The sequence below is a fragment of the Chiloscyllium plagiosum genome, unplaced genomic scaffold, assembly GCF_037043375.1.
Source record: "Chiloscyllium plagiosum isolate Xiang-an unplaced genomic scaffold, Cpla_swu_hap1 HiC_scaffold_12, whole genome shotgun sequence".
Taxonomy (NCBI): Eukaryota; Metazoa; Chordata; class Chondrichthyes; order Orectolobiformes; family Hemiscylliidae; genus Chiloscyllium; species Chiloscyllium plagiosum.
The window spans coordinates 84,397,152-84,417,831 of record NW_028270150.1 but is presented as its reverse complement, the minus strand read 5'-3'; the positions used below and the strand labels follow the sequence as shown (position 1 = coordinate 84,417,831).

The 20,680-nt window shown below is 43.1% G+C and overlaps 1 protein-coding gene across 6 annotated transcripts in view; it reads right to left on the bottom strand.

Annotated features, from left to right (window-relative positions):
• mid1 (midline 1) overlaps positions 1–20,680 on the bottom strand; it is a 375,699-nt gene that overhangs the window by 101,309 nt on the left and 253,710 nt on the right. The gene's annotated exons all lie outside the window — the stretch shown is intronic.

Genomic DNA, 20,680 nt, shown 5'->3' with positions numbered 1-20,680 from the left:
TGATGCTCCAGGGAAAACAGCCCCAGCCTATTCAGCTTCTCCCTGTAGCTCAAACCCTCCAACCCTGGCAACAGCCTTGTAAATCTTTTCTGCACACTTTCAAGTTTAACATCTTTCCTACAGCAGGGAGACCAGAATTAAACGCGGTATTCCAAAAGTGGCCTAACCAATATCCTGTACAGCTGCAGTATGACCTCCTAAACTCAATTCATTGACCATTGTAAAATATTGCACTATATTTTTGTTTTGTATTCTTTAAGTTACTTCAGTTGTGTCTCTTTTCCTTCTTCTCAAATCCTTTGTATTTTCACTTCTCTTGCCTTTATTAATCAGGGCACTGAGTACAAGAGCAAGGTGGTGATGATGGAGCTGTATATAACATAAGTGAGGCCACAGCTGGAGTATGGAGAGATTCTAGCTGCCACACTATAGGAAAGATGTGATTGCACTAGAGAAGAGATTCACCAGGGTGTTTTCTGTGCTGGAATGTTTCAGCTATAAAGAATAGGCTTGGGTTGTTTTCCCTCAAGCAGAGAAGGCTGAGGGGGAGGGAACCAATTGAAATATACAAAGTTTTGAGGGAGATAGGTAGGGAGAAACACTTTCCCTTAGCAGGGGATTGAATAACTGGAGGGAAGAGTTTTAAGTTAAGGACTGGGAGATTCAGAGAGGATTTGACAAACACTTTCTTCACCACAAGTGTTGTGGGTGTCTGGAACTTACCGTGTCAAAGGCTGGTCAAGGCAAGAACCCTCCTGACACTTGGAAAACATTTGGATGAGCATTTCAAATGCCATAGTTTTCAAGACTACAGGTTAAATGCTGGAAATTAGGTTTAGAATTGATGGATGTTTGGTGACTGGCACGGACACACTCTTTCCCTGCTGTAATAATTTCATGATTCCTCTGATACCTAAATACTCAATATATTCCTCTTCCACAAACCCTAATCATTTATGTCTTCGTTTAACCACAGCAGCCTACTCGCATTAATTTTATTCTTTCCTATTAGTGAAATACATTTTTCCTGCAGTTTATTGAACAATCGTCTCAATGCTTCTCATCATTGTTTGAAATTGTTGTTTGCCACACTTGTTGACTATTTTATTTTCCCCAAGTTCTATTCTCAGTCCCTCAAACCCAGATTTTATCCAATCTAGTAACCTGGATTCATCCCAATCATGTCTTTCTCTATCGTCATCTTAAAACGGGAAGAAGAAAGGGGGTATGAGTCAATTGGATTTGAAATGTTAACTCTCTCTCTCAATTCTGAAAAAGGGTCATTCAATATTAACTGTTTTCCACACCACAGACGCTGCCAGTTTCAAACTCATATGCTTCAGTCTCTTAGGAACCTGCACAACTTGTCATTAACAAACACAGGATTGAAAAGAGAAAGACTTACATCGATCTTGTGCCTTTCACAATCATGGTGCAAAGAATTTTCTAGCTCATGAAGGACTTGAAATGCAGTCACGTCATAAATGCAGCAGCCAATTGATGCACATTAAACTCCCAGAAAACAGCAATGTGAGAACCTGACAATCTAGTTCTACAGGGTTGAGCAAGGGGTAAACACTGGCAAGGACAAAGGGACAACTCCCCAGCTCTTCTATCCAATAGTGTTGCCTCAGCTTAACATCTCCTTTGAAAGGCAACACCTCCAACAGTGCAGCACTCCCTCAATAATACACGAAAGTGGCAGCCTTAATTTTTGCCCTCAGGCCCCGTTGTGGGACTCATATGTATACCCTCAGGCGCTGTTGAGTATGCTACTAACTGAACTACAGCTGACACATGTACTCATTCTGACACAAGCACTATTATCAAGACAGAACTTTAGTGCAGCCCAAGGCTGATATAGCAGTTGATGTGTGCTAGCACATTGGCTAAATCAGAGATCTTGACGTCAGTCCTCTCTCTGATCAAAGAGCTGATGTTGTAATGGTTACAAAGCAGCAACCTCCTGAATGACTTTAATCAGGGTTGGATGCGAGTTACCCACAGCAGTGAGATACGTGGCCAACTGTGCTGTAACTACAATGTTATACAGTCTCACGAGTGGTTTTGTACAGATGGCATAATCAGAACAAGCGAAGAGAAATTGAAGAACTATCAATTAGCACCATTCAGAATCTCAACCGAGGCTCAGTGGACAGCACTCCTGGTGCCAAGAGGTATTTTCAATGAAATTCAGAAATTTGTTAGCAATGTTAGAGATGTCAACTTTCAGATGAGATGTTAGAACAAGAGACCATCTGCCTCTCTGATGGACATTAAAGAATCCTATGCCACTATTTGAAGTCAGGATGGCAGTTCCTCTGGGGTCCTAAATGATACAGGGTGTTGCTGAACAGCAGATGATGCGGTCTTTTAATCTAGCCATTGTTTATAGTATCTTGTTGTGCACAGATTGAATATTGAATGTGGTGCTTCCCTGCATTACAATAGTGACTGTACTTCAGAAGTACTCAACTGTCTTTAAAACATTGAGTCAGGCTGAGATCATGAAAGGTACTCGACAAATGCATATTCTTGAAGGTCAAATAAATGTCAAAGCAGAAAGAGGCTGCAAGGAACTCAAGTTGTTAAATTCAGTGTTTAAAAAGACAGAGACCCAATTTAAGAGTGAAATGAGGAGGAATCTGTTCTCTCAGAAGATTGTTATGCTTTGGAACGCGCTTCACCAGACAGCAGTGGAGTGGATCATCAAACATACTCAAGGCGGAGTTAGATGGGTTTTTAATTGACAAAGCAGTCAAGTGTCATGGGGATCAGAGAAGAAAGTGAGTGTAGACTACAATCAGAGCGGCCATTACTGAACAGCCATGCAGAGCTGAGGGGACCAAACATTCTACACCTGCTCCTAGTTTTTATGATTTTGAGTTTTCAAGCAAGTGGTTGTAAATACAGTGAATTTTGTAACCAGTTACACCTCCACTGTACCTGTCTGCTGTTGTTTACATGTCCTATAATAAACCCTTTTTACAATCAGCTAACTGCTCCTGTTTTCCATCCTATTACAGACCTTCCCTTCTGTTGTACTCCTTCACCCCAAGTCCATTTCTCCCTCTCTCGCTCTGCTGACTTGTACGCTGTTAAAATCTGGCACATTCCAGTTCCAGTGCAATCGGAAGAGGAGATCAGAAATATGAGCTGTCGAAAATCATGAATGGTTTTGGTAAAAAAAAAGGAAAAAACTCGAGTGTTCTTTTTACTCATTAAAACAAGTTACATGGATTGAAAACCTGAGGTAATAAAAAAAGTGAACTGTTGTGATTCAGAATGCTGCCTGAAAGTGTATTGGAAAATAACTTAATCATAACTTTGCAAGGGATTTAGAAAAGGAGCTGCATAAGGAGAAAGGGGCCAGCATAGACACAATGGGCTGAATGGTCTCTTTCGGTGGCCTATCATCCTACAAATTCTATGCTTCGATGTGGCCATTAACCTGAAATATGAACCGTTTCCCCCGTCATTGGTGCTGCCTGACCTGTGGGTTTCCAATGTTCTGTTTTTTGATATCACTTATCTCTATTTGTTTAATGTTATCATGATTACCTGAAGACATTTAATTTCTGGAATAGGCAGAAAAAATAACAAATTATTTTTAATCTTTGAGTAATTACAGGGATACTAGGACTAATATCACCAGAGGAAAACTGGCAGTCAATTTGTCTACCACAAAGCTGATTAAGGTAATGAGTGTCTGAGTGATGGCTGATGGATAAATATTGAACCCAAGTTGATTTACAGGCTATGTCCCTTTCCTTCTTTACAGAGCATGCCCAATGTCTGCCACAAATGTATACTCATAATGAAACATGGGAAGGAAAAGGTTATAATTTACTCATAATACATCAGGTGTTGTATAGTAATTTCGATTCAATACAATACAATACAGGAACAGGCCCTTTAGCCTACCATGTTGTGCTGTTTCTAATCCTTATTTAGATTGGTGAATTCATTGACTGAAATTCAAGACAGATTAGGGGATTTACTGGATTTAAATCAAGCTATATTAAGGATTTCACTAGTTTAAAATCAAGCAAATTGGGGAAATTAAAAATGTAAAACTCTATGTTTTATCAAAATAGATAATTTCAGGCAGTGTTGTGCTATTTTTATGAATCAGCAGTCTCATTCATTCCTTACATCTGCAAATATTCATAGGCTGTTTGCAGCTGCTGGAGCTCATTCATATTTTACAGCTGTAAATCTCCATCCAGTATGTGGATGGCCCTATAATCATAAACTCAAAAGTCAGCAGAAATAAAATATTTCCGCAAGTTTGCAGTGTAGTATCAAAAAGCAATTAACAACATGCGTCCCCTTCAATTCCTCACTTCTTTTTGGAAAGCACAGCTTGCTGAAGAGCAAAGATTGCACGGGAATTTCACATTGTCAGGATGTAGACGGCACTGACAAAGTTGGCGTTCATCATCCCATGGAAGTTGCGATGGGTCTTCTTCTATAGCTTTGTCCAATAATGCTCCTGTGACAAACCTGAGAGGTGGGTGGCATGGTGGCACAGTGGTTAGCACTGCTGCCTCACAGCGCCAGAGACCCGGGTTCAATTCCCGCCTCAGGCGACTGACTGTGTGGAGTTTGCATGTTCTCCCCGTGTCTGTGTGGGTTTCCTCCGGGTGCTCCAGTTTCCTCCCACAGTCCAAAGATATGCAGGTCAGGTGAATTGGCCATGCTAAATTGCCCGTAGTGTCAGGTAAGGTGTAAATGTAGGGGTATGGGTGGGTTGTGCTTCGGCGGGTCGGTGTGGACTTGTTGGGCCGAAGGGCCTGTTTCCACACTGTAATGTAATCTAATCTAATTTATTTTAATTAGTGGGCTATGAGCGTTGCTGTCTACACTTTAAATGCATCATCTGGGCCGACACCAATTGTTAAAGTTCACTTGAGAATACTTTTTAAAAAGGTTTTGCAATTTACATAAGAAAGAACTGAAACCAACATGGTCATTCTAAAAGATGAGAGACTTAACAAACAATCCAGGTCTTTTTCAATATATAATTTCAGTTACATCACACTGTAAACTTTTGCTATAAATTCTGTGTCTTACAATCTCATTCTCTACAACTACCTGATGAAGGAGCAGTGCTCCAAAAGCTAGTGCTTCCAATTAAACCTGTTGGACTATAACCTGGTGTTATGGGATTTTTAACCTTGTACACCCCAGTCCAACACTGGCATCTCCAAATCATGACCAACATTTATTATCCATCCTAATTGTCCTTGAGAAATTGAGGGGTCATTTTGTTCACTGTTGCAGTCCGTGTGGGCGCAGGGACATTCACAAAGTTGTTAGGAAGGGAGTTCTAGGATCTTTGCATATTGATGGTGAAGTAACATAATATATTTTCCAAGTCCAGATGGTATGAGACTTTAAAGGGAGTTTGCAGTTAGTGATGTTCCTGTGCTACTACTGCCCATGTACTTTTAAGTGGGGATCAGTTAGCTCAGTTGGTTGGACAGCTGGTGAGTGATGCCAAAAGCAAGGGATCAATTCTCTAAATGGGCTGAGGTTGTCACGTAGGACTCACCTCTCAACCTCTCCCCTTGCTTGAGGCATGGTGACGCTCAGGTTAAACCGCCACTAGTCATCTCTCTCCCTCAAATGAGAAAGCAGCCCATGATCTGGTAAGACGATTGTGACTTTACCTTCTTCTAAGTGATAGAGCTGGTGGCTTTGGAAGGTGCTGTTGAAGAAACTTCGGTGAGTTCTAGCACTATGCCTTGAAGATGGAGCTGTCACGGTGTACCAGCGGAGGAGGGGGTGATTGTTTAAGATGACAGATAGGGTGTTGATCGACCTATTTGCGAAGATGCAAATGGAACTGGTCACCTCTGAGGGCGGAGAGAAGGTGCGCAATAAAGAAACCGAAGATAGTTGGAACAGGCAATCTTGAGGAATTCTTGCAGCGCTGTCTAGAGGCTGAGATGGTTGGCCTCCAACAACCATTACTGGTGTTATATAAATGCAGAATGGTGTATTTGCTGCAATTGAGCCAAAGGTCATTTCAACATGGTTGATAGTTCCTTAGCTGAAGGTTAGCTTGAATTGTCTTCTGTACTGCAGAGGCACGGAATCTCAGAACCCAACACACAGATGGCAACTGCTTTGAAGCCAGGGATTTATTTCTGCATTGAATACTACATACAGAAAGTCTCATGATCACAAATCAGTCTATTTCATCCTTCACAAGTGAAATCTCCTCCCACATATCCAACTGAACCTCTGTTGACCCTTCAGGACGATTAGTATGATTGTAGCACTCACTCCTCACTGATAATGAGCAGACTAATGGCTGACTTCACCTTTTTGTATATTCATTTTAATTGCGCTACAAGCTGGAAAACTCACCTGGATTTTATTTAATTTTCATTTATTTAATTCAACAATAGTGCTTCAAATGTTCTAAGTATGGGAAGCCTAATTTAATTCCTCACAAGGCCTGTATGCGAACAACAGTAGAGAGGCACAGTCATTAATTCTGAAGGTTTCAGCTAGTTGGGATAGTTAATACTGTCTTGATGAGCTTTAAGGGGGTCAATGCAAAACTAATCTGTGGGAACAAATGATTCAGTGCACAAGTGATCAATTCATGGAACAGACTCCCTTCGGGAGGTGGTGGAAGCTGTTAGTATTGATTGAGACAAGTACAAATGAAATATAGATTTCTTTCAGGAAATAACATTTGGAATACAGTATATGAATAATTGAAGTTATGACAATAAAATCAGTATGTCATGCTTGGGAAGTATATCTCCATGGTCTTCAACATTGAGGGATTTCCTTGTCTCTCTCATTGTCTCAGAGTTTGCAGCCAGTCTGCACTCATACAAGGTACCATCAAAATGCAAGTCTTTTTTTCTAGACTTGTTGCAAACTAATTATATTAGATTCCCTACAGTGTGGAAACAGGCCCTTTGGCCCAACAAGTCCACACCGACCCTCCGAAGAGCAACCCACCATTTCCCTCTGATTACAGCACCTAACACTATGGGCAACTTAACACGGCTAATTTACCTGACCGGCACATCTTTGGACTGTGGGAGGACACCCACACAGACACGGGCGAGAATGGGCAAAGTCCACACAGTCACCCGAGGCTGGAATCTAACCTGGGTCCATGGCGATGTGAGGCAGCAGTGAGCCACCGGGCATGGGAGACTGCTTTCCATGACTGTTTATAATATTATTAATAAAAATAATAACAACCACCAAAACTAGAAACCTTTTGCAGATTATAATTGTAACAATAACAACAGGGAACTTCCTGCAGATTACAACAAATACAACAGGAAACATTGGACCATAGAACATAGAACAGTACAGGCCATTCAGCCCTCAATGTTATGCTGACCTTTTATCCTACTCTAACATCAAACTAACCTATATACCCTTCATTTTACTATTATCCATGTGCCTATCCAGGAGTCACTTAAATGTCCCTAATGTATCTGACTTTACTACCACTGCTGACAGTGCATTCCACACATTTACCACTCTCTGTGTAAAGAGCCAACCTCTAACATCTCCCCTAAACCTTCCTCCAATCACCTTAAAATTATGCCCCCTCATGATAGCCATTTACACCCTGGGAAAAAGTCTCTGGCTATCCACTCTCTGTGCCTCTCATCATCTTGTACACCCCTATCAAGTCACTTCCCATCCTTCTTTACTCCAATGAGGAGTAAATCCTTCTTTACTCCAATTTCGGGCTCTTGCCCAAAATGTTGACTCTCCTGTTCCTCGGAATATGCCTGATCTGCTGTGCTTTTCCAGCATTACACTCACGACTATCAATTTGGTGGCAACTTTGAGTGAGCTATGGACATGGACCCCAAGATCCCTCTGTTCCTCCACATTGTCAGGAATCCTGCCTTAAGCCCGTGTAGTGTATTCAAATTTGACCTTCCAAAATGGATCACTTCACACTTTTCCAGGTTGAACACCATCTGCAACTTATTAACCCAGTTCTGCATCCTGTCAATGTCCCGTTGCAACCTACAACAGCCCTCCATACTATCTACAACTTCACTAACCTTCGTGTCATCAGCAAAATTACTATCACCCCCTTCCAATTCCTCATCCAAGTCATTATAAAAATCACAAAGAGCAGAGGTCCCAGAACAGATCCCTGCGGAACCCACTGGTCACTGAGCTTCAGGCTGAATAATTTCCATTTACTACTACCCTCTGTCTTCAATGGGCCAGCCAATTCTGTATCCAGACAGCCAAATTTCCCAGTGTCCTATGCCTTCTTATTTTCTGAATGAGCCTACCATGAGGAACCTTATCAAACGCCTTGCTAAAATCCATGTACACCACATCCACTGTTCTATGTTCAAATTGTTTTGCCACATTGTCAAGGAGTTCAATTAGGCTTGTGAGGCATGACCTGCACCTCCAAACACACGACATCAATGTTGATTTCACCAGTTTCCTCATTTCCCCTCCCCCCACCTTATCCCAGATCCAACCTTCCAACTTAGCACCGCCTTCATGATCTGTCCTACCAGTTCATCTTCCTTCGCACATATCCACTCCACCCTCCTCTCTAACCTATCACCTTCACCTCCAACTTCATCTAACTATCGCATTCCCAGCTACCTGTCCCCCAGCCCCACCCCATCCCATTTATCCCTCAGTCCCCTTGGACCACCCTCTCATTCCTGATGAAGGGCTTATGCCCAAATCATCAGCTCTCCTGCTCCTCGGGTGCTGCTTGACCTGCTGTGCTTTTTCAGCACCACACTCTTCGACTCTGATCTCGAGCATCTGCAGTGTTCACTTTCTCCCTCACAAAGCCATGCTGACTATCTCTAATCAAGCTATGGGTTTTCCAAGTAATCATAAATCCTCTCAGAATCCTCTCCAATAATTTGCAACTACAACAGAAAACCTCCTGCAGATTACAACAACAAAGTCACTGATCCACAAACTGAAATTCTCAACTTGCGTGGTGCAAACTGAACTGGATATTCTCTGTATTCGTCAATGGTTGGCATCAATGCCACTATATGATCATATGTCTATTGCCCCAGATCACTTGTCCAATAACAATAACATAGAACAGTATCCCAGCTATTCCAGTGATAACATTAACACCTAATCCTCTTCCAAATAAGCACAGCGTTTCATTTTGTTTCACAGGAATGGAGTGATTAAAGCCACTGCAGTGTCTTATCTCAGAGAGTGAGCTCCCTTCATGTGCCCCTGTTCAAAAGGATTGGCATTTTCTTTGTGACTGTGACAGAAAGTCCTGCATTGAAATAAGGCCCAAAAGCAGCAGAAACACTTCTTTTTTCAAACCCGCACTACTTTCACAGTTTACCACAGCATTTGTGAACAAAGGAGGAGATAAATGTCACATTCTCTTGTGATGTGTTTTTAAAGGGTGTATATTTTTTCAAAAATTTATTGTATTCTATTGCCCATAGCCCCACAATGACCTCTTAACAGGTCTGTAACTAACACAACAAAGACCTTTGTTTACCATGTATTATAATTCCAAACACTTCCCAGGTTAAAACCTTACTGATAATTTGGTAATTTAAAAAACAAATGTATTTATTACTTTGTATTAACCACCAGACAACATACTGGTTAGAACCTTTGTTTTAAATTGTCTAACAAAATGAGATAATTAATAAGAATCATTAGCACTGATGGCTCACAGTGCCAGGGACCTGGGTTCAATTCCAGCCTCGGGCAATTGTCTATGTGGAGTTAGCACATTCTCCCTGTGTCTGCGTGGGTTTCCTCTGGGTGCCCTGGTTTCCTCCCCCAGTCCAAAGATGTGCAGGTTAGGTGAATTGGCCATAGTGTTCAGGGATGTGTAGGTTAGGTGCATTAGGGGTAAATAAAAGGTAGGGGAATGGATCTGAGGGATCACTCTTCAGAGTGTTGTTGTGGACTTGTTGGGCTGAATGGCCATTTCCCACATTGCAGGGATATCCAGGTTCCTTTGGTCATCAACACTTTACCATTTTTCACCAGTTTGGGAATAGTCAATACACAATCACAAAGATGTGCAGGCTTGGTGAATTGGCCATAATGTTCAGGGATGTGTAGGTTAGGTGCATTAATCAGGGGTAAATGTAGAGTAGTGGGGGATGGGTCTGGGTGGGATACTGTTCGGAGGGTCAGTGTGGACTTGTTGGGCCAAAGGGCCTATTTCCACACTGTAGGGATTCTATGATTCCAGTTTCATAACGATGGGCGAAATGACAGCAAATTAATGTGAGGGGAGATCAGTCTCTCCACAGCCTCAGCTCCTATTGCCTTTGCAATCTTGGCCTGTTTTATTTGTCTGTTTCTCCTGTTCTTTCTGCAACTTGCTTCTTGTGCATCGGTGTCCAGCAGCTGTGAGCAGAAAAAGTGTGTCTGCTCCCTTCCTCGGTCACACTTCATGGCCTGCCAATTGCCAGTTCCTTTTGAACAAGTTCCTCTCTGCTGGCTGACCCGGGGCTCAGCAGATCTCTGAGCAGTGTTGTGCTGAGACTTAATACTGCTGCTCTCCTTAAAGGCAGACCAGCCCTTCACAGACAAGCTGTATTGACTGCCACGATTTTAAACAAGGGAAAATGAATCTCTGGGCAAGGAGAGGATGATGAATACAATGCCGGAGGTTTTAGTGGTTAAGGTGGGCAAAAGGAAAGATGCAGAGTCTCTGGGCTGATGGTAGGGCTGGGAGACCCTGAAACACAGTCAGGGAGGTTAAAGCTCAGTACCTGGAATGGAGGGCCTGGCAGTGGTGCCATACGACGTCCTCACATGTGGACAACAAACAGTGAATGCGTTTTTGCGTAACATCTCGGATTCCTACATCAGCAACATCTCGCACTGCTCCAAGCACCTCCAGCCACCCACACCAACATTCAGGAGTCAACCTTACTCTTCCCAAACCTAGCCAGTGATACCAGGCTGCTATTCCTGTTGCGTCCAGCTGTGCTGCCACAGCGGGCAGTATCATCAATGGGAGGGTCCTTGCTGCGATGATCCGGTCTAGTCCTGTTAGAATTTGATAGGTTTCTGGAAGAATGAGGTGGGGGGTCTCAAACACTCCAGTAAATAGTCACCACTCCGAGTTTCTGCTTTCAGACACCTGAGAATTGGTGTGCACCAGAGTATGAGGAGGGAGAGAGAGTGAGTGAATGGACAGCACTGAAGAGGACCCCAAAACCCTATAACACTGTCTGACAGATCCTGTCTGTGCTGATTCCACGCGGAATATGATAGGGTTGGGATCGGTATATGATGTACATGTCGCCTGCAGCCAGGTCTGGGGTGAGGGATGGGCTGGTTGCCAGCTCACTGGAGGGCTAGGTCACAGGTAGGATATTTCCCCAGATGACGCAGATGAAGCTCTCGTTAGGCAGTGCACAGGGCAGCACTGGAGGTGGGCACACATGCTAAAGTGATGGGGGGGGGGGTGCAGTCAGCCCTGCCAATCTGTCCCCTCTCATTGTTGAGGAAGCTAGCATCAAATTGGCCAGGTGGCATTGTGAAGCCTGCCCTCCACCCTCCTCATACATGACCACATTCCTCCAGCAGTTTGCAATCCTTGGTGGCACTGCCAGGTGTGCAGACAGGTCACTCTGCCAAATCCAGGAACCTCACCGCAACATCTCCAAAACCCTAAACTCTCCGCAGTACTTCCAGGGACTTGGCAGAAGCTTGGTTTAAAAAAAAGTACACGTGCAAATGGGTTGTTTGGCCCCACAAATAAACACTGTTATTGTGTAAGGTTTGTGCTTGTTGTTCAGGTGCTGACAACTGAGGTCCTGAAGGCTGCAAAACAGAGGGTCCTGGTTTCTCTCCAGCCAGTTAGAATGTGAGGTATCGGGATAGCACACACGCTATAGGGTCTATCTCACAACATACTGGGGATGTCCCCTTCAACAGGAATGTGCTGTGGGGCCTGTGTCCAAAACAACAGAGGGAGCAGCACACTGCAATAAAAAGACAAGATGACACATAGACATGGAATTTGCACATCATGCCTCATTCGCTTATCCAATTATCTCCCTCCCCCTCTCTCTCCCGTTTTCTCAGCTCAAGTACTGCTTTCTCTTCCGGACTCTTTCTTCATCTCTCTCTCTCTGTCACTTCCTGCCAAATAAGGATAGATTACCCTTGGTCACAATAAATGGGAGAACATTTGTGAGGGGCTGAATGGTCACTTCCTGTGCCTACATTAGCAGCAAGTATTACAAAGCATTAACAACAGACAGTGAATTAACACTTCTAGCAGAGCTGGAAAATGGTCAAATTAAAATAAAGTTTATTTGAACAGACCAGTTTGGCTGTCTGAGCAGAACTGAATTAGGAGTCCAATTCTGAAGCAACCCAATTCTTGGTATCAGATTGATGAAGTACTGCAGGATTTTATACTGAAAGGCTGGGACTTTTTTCTACACTGGAGCGTAGGAAGTTGAGGGCTGACCTTATAGAGGTTTACAAACTAATGAGGGGTATAGATTGGGTTAATGGCAGGTGTCTTTTCGTTAGGGTGGGGGATTTTGAGACTGGGGACATATTTTTAAAGTGAGAGGAGAGAAGTTTAAAAAAGACATGAGGGGGAAATTTTTCACACACAGAGGGTGGTTCATGTGTGGAATGAACTTCCTGAGAAAGTGGTGGATGCGGGTACAGTTACAGCATTTAAAAGACATTTGGATAAGTACATGAATGGGAAAGGTTTGGAGGAATATGAACCAAGTGCAGGCAGGTGGAATTAGTTTGGTTTGGGACTATGGCCAGCCTGGACTGGTTGGACTGAAGGGTCTGTTTCTGTGCTGTCTGACTCTCTGACTCTAAAAGAAGGATCTGCAATTGCTGGCATTTTGTTATCAAGGCAGCTATTAGTTCTTCAGTCACAGGCATAATCCATTTGAGAAAGGGGGATAGAATGCTGTCAGTTTTCATCTGTAACTCTCTAAAGTACCATAACAAAGAGGAAATGTCATCCTAGTGGGGGTCAGTAGCATTGCCCATACTCAGTTAACCCCAGGGAGACACAGACATCTTACACTAGCAAGAAGGTTTAACATTGCTGCCAGACTCAGCACTATATTTATACAAACATTCTGAAACATGTATAACCATGTACAAGGTGTAACTTTTCTCGTTTACAGCTCCCAGAGAGAATCGTTTACATAGTGGGTGTCATGCTGGCATTATGCAACGTCATGGCTTGCTAGTCTGTGTCAGGGGGCAATCCTTTCAGATAAGACTGGAGTCACAAAAAGCCAGACTGCTTAAAGACAGCAGTCTCTACCTCTCATGCCTCTTAAGATGCTTTTATGGGCAACCTTTTAGACTTCTGTCCGAAAACATGGCTCATACCACTACGGAAATACAAGCTGTCATCTCCTTTTTCCCTGGGATAACTTAAGTGAACAAAGTGTTGATTCAAAAAACAAAAAATCTTCACAGATGCTTTTATTGATGCCAATTTGTGAGGAATGAATTTCAAATTTAAATATTCCCCCACAATAGAATTTGAACTGGGTTCTGTGTTATACTTAGCTTCTCACCAATGAGGGTCAGAAAATCCGAGAAAACCTATCATCCTTTAGGGAGAATAAACCCTGAAAAATCTACAGACCTTCTCTTAATGCAGAATTTAATTTGCACATCAGCTGCATAAGCTGATTAAAACTTTTCCAGTTCAATGTAAAACTACTACAGGGAGAGCTAGCCTTGATAACAAAATGAGTTCTGCCTTGAGCAATTTCTTTGTCCTCTTCCTTTGAATGTGCAGACCCATGTTGGGCCCGAGCTCCAGAGTTTAAACCCTAATTCATAACAGACAGAACTAACTACAATAGACCCCCCAATAGTCAGAGGGAAATTGAGAAACAAACTTGTAAGGAGATCTCAGCTATCTGTAAGAATAATAGGGTGGTTATGGTAGGGGATTTTAACTTTCCAAACATAGACTGGGACTGCCATAGTGTTAAAGGTTTAGATGGAGAGGGATTTCTTAAGTGTGTACAAGACAATTTTCTGATTCAGTACGTGGATGTACCTACAAGAGAAGGTGCAAAACTTGACCTACTCTTGGGAAATAAGGCAGGGCAGGTGACTGAGGTGTCAGTGGGGGAGCACTTTGGGGCCAGCGATCATAATTCTATGCATTTTAAAATAGTGATGGAAAAGGAAAGACCAGATCTAAAAGTTGAAGTTCTAAATTGGAGAAAGGCCAATTTTGACGGTATTAGGCAAGAACTTTCAAAAGCTGATTGGAGACAGATGTTCGCAGGTAAAGGGACGGCTGGAAAATGGGAAGCCTTCAGAAATGAGATAACAAGAATCCAGAGAAAGGATATTCCTGTCAGGGTGAAAAGGAAGCCTGGTAGGTATAGGAAATGCTGGATGACTAAAGAAATTGAGGGTTTGGTTAAGAAAAAGAAGGAGCATATGTCAGGTATAGACAGGATAGATCGAGGGAATCCTTAGAAGAGTATAAAGGCAGTAGGAGTATACTTAAGAGGGAAATCAGGAGGGCAAAACAGGGACATGAGATAGCTTTACCAAATAGAATTAAGGAGAATCCAAAGGGTTTTTACAAATATATTAAGGACAAAAGGGTAACTAGGGCGAGAATAGGGTCCCTCAAAGATCAGCAAGGCGGCCTTTGTATGGAGCCACAGAAAATGGCAGGATACTAAATGAATATTTCGTATCAGTATTTACTGTGGAAAAGGATATGGAAGATATAGACTGTAGGGAAATAGATGGTGAAATCTTGCAAAATGTCCAGATGACAGAGGAGGAAGTGCTGGATGTCTTGAAACGGTTAAAGGTGGATAAATCCCCAGGACCTGATCAGGTGTACCCGAGAACTCTGTGGGAAGCTAGAGAAGTGATTGCTGAGCCTCTTGCTGAGATATTTGTACCATCGATAGTCACAGGTGAGGTGCCGGAAGACTGGAGGTTGGCAAACGTGGTGCCACTGTTTAAGAAGGGTGGTAAAGATAAGCCAGGGTGAGCCTGACCTCGGTGGTGGGCAAGTTGTTGGAGGGAATCCTGAGGGACAGGATGTACATGTATTTGGAAAGGCAAGGACTGATTGGGGATAGTCAACATGGCTTTGTGTGTTGGAAATCACGCCTCACAAACTTGATTGAGATTTTTGAAGAAGTAACAAAAGATTGATGACGGCAGAGCAGTAGATGTGATCTATATGGACGTCATTAAGGCGTTCAACAAGGTTCCCCATGGGAGACTGATTAGCAAGGTTAGATCTCATGGAATAAAGGGAGAACTAGCCATTTGGATAGAGAACTGGCTCAAAGGTAGAAGACAGAGGGTGGTGGTGGAGGGTTGTTTTTCAGACTGGAGGCATGTGACCAGTGGAGTGCCACAAGGATCGCTGCTGGGTTCTCTACTTTTTGTCATTTACATAAATGATTTGGATGCGAGCATAAGAGGTACAGTTAGTAAGTTTGCAGATGACACCAAAATTGGAGGTGTAGTGGACAGCGAAGAGGGTTACCTCAGATTACAACAGGATCTGGACCAGATGGGCCAATAGGCTGAGAATTGGCAGATGGAGTTTAATTCAGATAAATGCGAGGTGCTGCATTTTGGGAAAGCAAATCTTAGCAGGGCTTATACACTTAATGGTAAGGTCCTCATGAGTGTTGCTAAACAAAGAGACCTTGGAGTGCAGGTTCATAGCTCCTTGAAAGTGGAGTCGCAGATAGATAGGATAGTGAAGAAGGCATTTGGTATGCTTTCCTTTACTGGTCAGAGTATTGAGTACAGGAGTTGGGAGGTCATGTTGCCGCTGTACAGGACGTTGGTTAGGCCACTGTTGGAATATTGCAGGGAATTCTGGTCTCCTTCCCATCAAAAAGATGTTGCGAAACTTGAAAGGGTTCAGAAACCATTTACAAGGATGTTGCCAGGGTTGGAGGATCTGAGTTACAGGGAAAGGCTGAACAGGCTGGGGCTGTTTTCCCTGGGGCGTCGGAGGCTGAGGGGTCACCTTATAGAGGTTTACAAAATTATGAGGGGCATGGAAAGGATAAATAGACAAAGTCTTTTTCCTGGTGTTGGGGAGTGCAGAACTAGAGGGCATAGGATTAGGGTAAGAGGGGAAGATATAAAAGAGACATAAGGAGCAGCTTTTTCACACAGAGGGTGGTACGTGTATGGAATGAGCTGCCAGAGGATGTGGTGGAGGCTAGTGCAATTGCAACATTTAAGAGGCATTTGGATGGGTATATGAATAGGAAGGGTTTGGAGGGATATAGGCCGGGTGCTGGCAGGTGGGACTAGATTGGGTTGGGATATCTGGTTTGGACCGAAGGTCTGTTTCCATGCTGTACATCTCTATGACTCTATTTCCAATGGTCCTTTGAGATGCCTAAGTTCAAAGTTCAGTCAACAGAACAGGAGAAGTACTAATAGGACTGTAGATTTAACAATCCATAAGGCATAAATACTGCTAATTGTTGCATCCTCTCTATCCAAAAATAACATCCTCTCCCACCAGATTGTCACTGCATTGATCTACATGAATGTTTGTGCTCCAAAACAAAGTCAAATGCAGTCAAAGTAGGACATAGAAAAAAGTCTGCGATATTGTTTGTCATCAAGTAAGGCTGGTCATAAGGACTACGATAATGGTAGAATTTGTTACAAACTGTGTCTGATTTTCCAGTCAGTAATAGTGAGATAATGGCCTAGTGGTATTATTGCTAGACTATTAATGCAAAGACACCATGTAATGACCTGGGTTTGAGTCTCACCATAGTGAATTCAATAAAAAAAAATCTGAAATTAAGATTCTAACAATAACCACAAAAACTGGTGTTGATTGTCAACATGTCTTTCAAGGAAGGAAACGGGCATCCATACCTGAGAGACTCTGGATCCACCGTAATGTGGTTAACCTTTGTCTGCTCTCTGGACAACTAGGAATAGGCAATAAAAACACTGGCCCAGCCAATGATGACTTCCTCCCACGAGTGAATAAACAAATTCAAGGGTACGACATTGTACTCCCACTGAGTAAAACCTTGGTGGCATTCCATAGCAGATCCATTTCAGTTGCCCTCATGCATACATACTTGATATTCATTCAAGTTGGACATTGAAAGATGGGAGTTCTAAGAGTTTTTGCTGGCATCCAATAACTGCATCTAAATTGAGATGTTTGACAGCTCCTACAAACATGAACTACTGGCAAAAGGTGCTTCACTTTTGTTCCAAATTGTCTCAATGATCCTCACTGTGTGCAATGAACATCAATGATCATCCAAACCCCTTGCTCCCCTCTGCTTACAACAGACCCTGAAGTGTCTTTCATTGAGAACTTGTTCAGGGAGGAGGACGAGGACGAGGACGAATGCTGCTGGGATGCCTCCATCTTGCTGTTCCACCTTAAGGCTCAACACCTTTGCAAATCGGAAGATTCTGCCCCATCGCTGTAATCTCCTCCAGCTCTACAGCCAGTCCATTCCATACCAGCAGCTCAGGCCTCTTGTATATCCCACATTATGAATTTAGGTTTGCTCACTGAGCTGGCAGGTTCATTTCCAGACTTTTTGTTGCCCTGCAAGGTAACATCTTCAGTGGGCCTCCGGACATAGAACATAGAACGTAGAAGAATACAGTGCAGTACAGGCCCTTTGGCCCTCGATGTTGCGCCGATCCAAGCCCACCTAACCTACACTAGCCCACTATCCCCCATATGCCTATCCAATGCCCGCTTAAATGCCCACAAAGAGGGAGAGTCCACCACTGCTACTGGCAGGGCATTCCATGAACTCACGACTCGCTGAGTAAAGAACCAACCCCTAACATCTGTCCTATACCTACCACTCCTTAATTTAAAGCTATGCCCCCTCATAATAGCTGACTCCATACGTGGAAAAAGGTTCTCACGGTCAACCCTATCTAAACCCCTAATCATCTTGTACGCCTCTATCAAGTCACCCCTAAACCTTCTTTTCTCCAATGAAAACAACCCCAAGTGCCTCAGCCTTTCCTCATACGATCTTCCTACCATACCAGGCAACATCCTGGTAAACCTCCTCTGCACCCGTTTTCCAGTGCCTCCACATCCTTCCTATAGTATGGCGACTAAAACTGCACACAATACTCCAGGTGCGGCCACACCAGAGTCTTATACAACTGCAACATGATCTCAGGACTCCGGAACTCAATTCCTCTACCAATAAAAGCCAGTACGCCATATGCCTTCTTCACCGCACTATTTACCTGGGTGGCAACTTTCAAAGATCTGTGTACATGGACACAAAGATCCCTCTGCTCATCCACACTACCAAGTATCCGACCATTAGCCCAGTACCCATCTTTTTGTTACTCTTACCAAAGTGAATCACCTCACACTTAGCACTGCTGATGATTCCTGCTTTCTGTTTATATATTTGGTGATGCCCACAGGAAATGACATCACCATAGGAAATGACATCACCAACCCAAAGAAATCCAAACATATAAATGGAAACCAGGAATCGTCGGCAGTGCTTCACCCGGAGGCCCACTGAACATGTTACCTAGTAGGGTGACGAAACGTCTGGAAATGAGTCTTCCAACTCAGCGAACAAGCCTATATTCAGAACCTCAATCTGAGTGACTAATCTTCTCAAAACTCGCTAATCCCTCATTATCTTCACTTTATCTCTGGAGGCTGCGTCTTTAGGCGTCGGGGCCCTCAACTCTGGAATTCTAACCCCAAACCTCAATACTTCTCCCTCTCTGCACTAGAAATGATGCAAAAGAAAAAAAAATTAGAATTGTGAGGTTTTATTTTTTGAAAAGACCGAACAGCCTGGGGCCAATTTCTCAAGGATATAGTTGACCGAAGAACAATCTGATGGAAGTTTTAATGATTATGAAAAGGTTGGTTAGGGTGGACGGAGAGAAGATATTTGCAATTGGCTGGGACTTTTTTCCCTGGAGCGTAAGAGGCTGAAGGGTGACCTTTTAGAGATTTATAAAATCATAAAGGACATGGATAGGGTGAATAGCCAATGTCTTTTCCCCAGGAGTCCAGAAGAAGAGGGCATAGGTTTAAGGAGAGAGGAGAAAGATTCAATAGGACCTGAGGGGCAACTTTTCCATACAGGGGGTGGTGCATGTATGGAATGAGCTGCCCGAAGAAGTGGTGGAGGCTGGTACAAGTACAGTATTTAGAAGACATTTGGATAGGTTCGTGGACAGGAAAGGTTTGGGCCAAATGAGGCAAACGCAGGCAAGTAGGACTAGTTTGGTTTCGGTCGGCACGGACAAGTTGGGCCTGTTTCCTTGCTGTATGACTCTACGACTCTCCCCATCTTTAAGACCCAATTTTCAACCTCTCTCTTCGGTTGTGTCATTTTGTTTTTGTCCAATCCCCACCCCTCGTGGAGATTTCCAAATTTTTCAGTCACCACTTAAAAGATAAACTGTTGTCGTTCACACCTTCTTAAGATTTTTCAAATGGAACCAAAATGCTAGTCTGCTTCACTTTTTAAGGAGTAACAATTTCAAATGTTAATGGACCGTCACTGTCAATGCTTTAGAGAGAGCTTGGCTTTGTGTAAATGTGGACAAGTTTTGCTCCAATGGAAATTTATGGAAAGGCTCTCTCTCACTGTGCAGTCTTCCCCAAATCTCAGTGATGAAGGAAACATAAAATCAGAGAACAATTGCAGTTACTTAGAGACTTCAATTTTCTATTTGTGTGTGTTCTTTTGCCAAGAATTTATATCCCTTTGTGGTTTGCAGTTTTGTTTGAGTTAGTCCCTATTAAGCAATTTCTTCATAATAACACTTAACACAAAGAGCTACTGAATTGGAGCGGAGCGATTGTTCCACTCGGTGCCCGGTTCAGGTTCAAAGGTTATTCGGGAATAGCCTGGGAAAGTTCACCTGATCTTCCCCCTTCCCACCGGAGATGTCCCCAGGACCAATGCAGAGAGCTTCTAAAGCATTGACAGTGACGGTCCATTAACATTTAAAATTGTTACTCCTTAAAAAGTGAAGCAGACTAGCATTTTGGTTCCATTTCCTGCTTCTTCTTCAGAGTTCGGAATCAATTTTGTGACTTGCGTTCAATTGGTGGAGACACCACGGAGGGAACTGTAGGAAGCATTTTCATAAAAGTTCAACTGCAATCCTTTGTTATCCCAAACGTAAATTAAGGGTTCATTTCTGGAGACCCTGAAAATTGCAAAAGGATGTTTGCTTTCTGTGATGATTATGGTGCAGGGGGACCCAAGACTGCAGTACATTAGCTGGCGATGCTAAAATCAGATGTGCAGATCTACAATCCTAGGTCCTCAATGAACTAAGATTGACACTAAACTAGAGGAAGCATAGGATACAAAGGGAACAATAGATAAGAAGAATTTATACAGTTTAAAGGGCTTAATCCATGAATTCTGTCCACAAATGCTGCCAGACCTGCTGAGTTCTTCCAGCATTTTCTGCTGTTCTTGCATTTAGGGTCTTTCACAATCTCAGAACGTCTCAAAGCTTTTTATAGTCAAAGTACATCTATAGTCACTGTTATACCGTACAAAACTGTGACAGCTAATTCACACTTAATGCTGCCCACAAACAGAAATGTGATAAAACTAGGGCATCATCTTGTCATTAAGGTTGAGGGAGTAATATTGGCCAGGATACCAAG